This window comes from Pseudophryne corroboree, chromosome 11 (genome assembly GCF_028390025.1).
Source record: "Pseudophryne corroboree isolate aPseCor3 chromosome 11, aPseCor3.hap2, whole genome shotgun sequence".
Lineage (NCBI taxonomy): Eukaryota > Metazoa > Chordata > Amphibia > Anura > Myobatrachidae > Pseudophryne > Pseudophryne corroboree.
In genome coordinates, this window is record NC_086454.1 from 204,283,304 (window position 1) to 204,284,051 (window position 748).

Sequence of the window (748 nt, forward strand, 5' to 3'; positions counted from 1 at the left end):
CATAAATTATACAAGCACCGGAAGTTACTTTAGGCCTGCGTCAGCAGTATGCGAATTGGACTCAGCATGCTAACACAGCTATATCATAGCTATGCACCAACTTTTAAATGCTCTTTAAATTTACTTAACAGATAAGCAATCCAATATGAATCAACCACAATATGACTTATTTGAACTTTGCTTTGCAACAATAAAAATACGCTGTAGCAATTTAAATACTGTGCATTTATATATTGTCCCTTGAATTTCATATCAGCGCCTTACTGATTACACAAAAGAACAAACGGCATGTGGTTCATCAGCATCAAAATGCGTCCATCTTTAGCTGGTAGACCACAGCAGCGTCTGTACAGTGAATCATTAAGGATGTGATATCGCGGACATGCCCCCAACTGTGAGATTCAGATTCATTTCTAATAATTATTTAAAATGCCAGCGCTAATATATGTTGCGGACGCAAGGTGCATCTTATTACCATATATGATAAAAGTGCGCTGTACGTCGCAAACACTACATCCCTTAAGAGTAAACAAGGACACGCACACATTTATGAGTTCCAAAGCTCATTGATGTATATATTTGATATTAAAAGGATATGTATACAATATATCACATGTACAGTATATATATGGTATAAATTAACAATTACGTAGGAAGCAAGAATCAATACAGTTACAATCAGCATACAATTACCCCATTTGCTCACTGCACCCTCAGTTCCATTTCCTCCATCTCTCCCTCTCTCTCG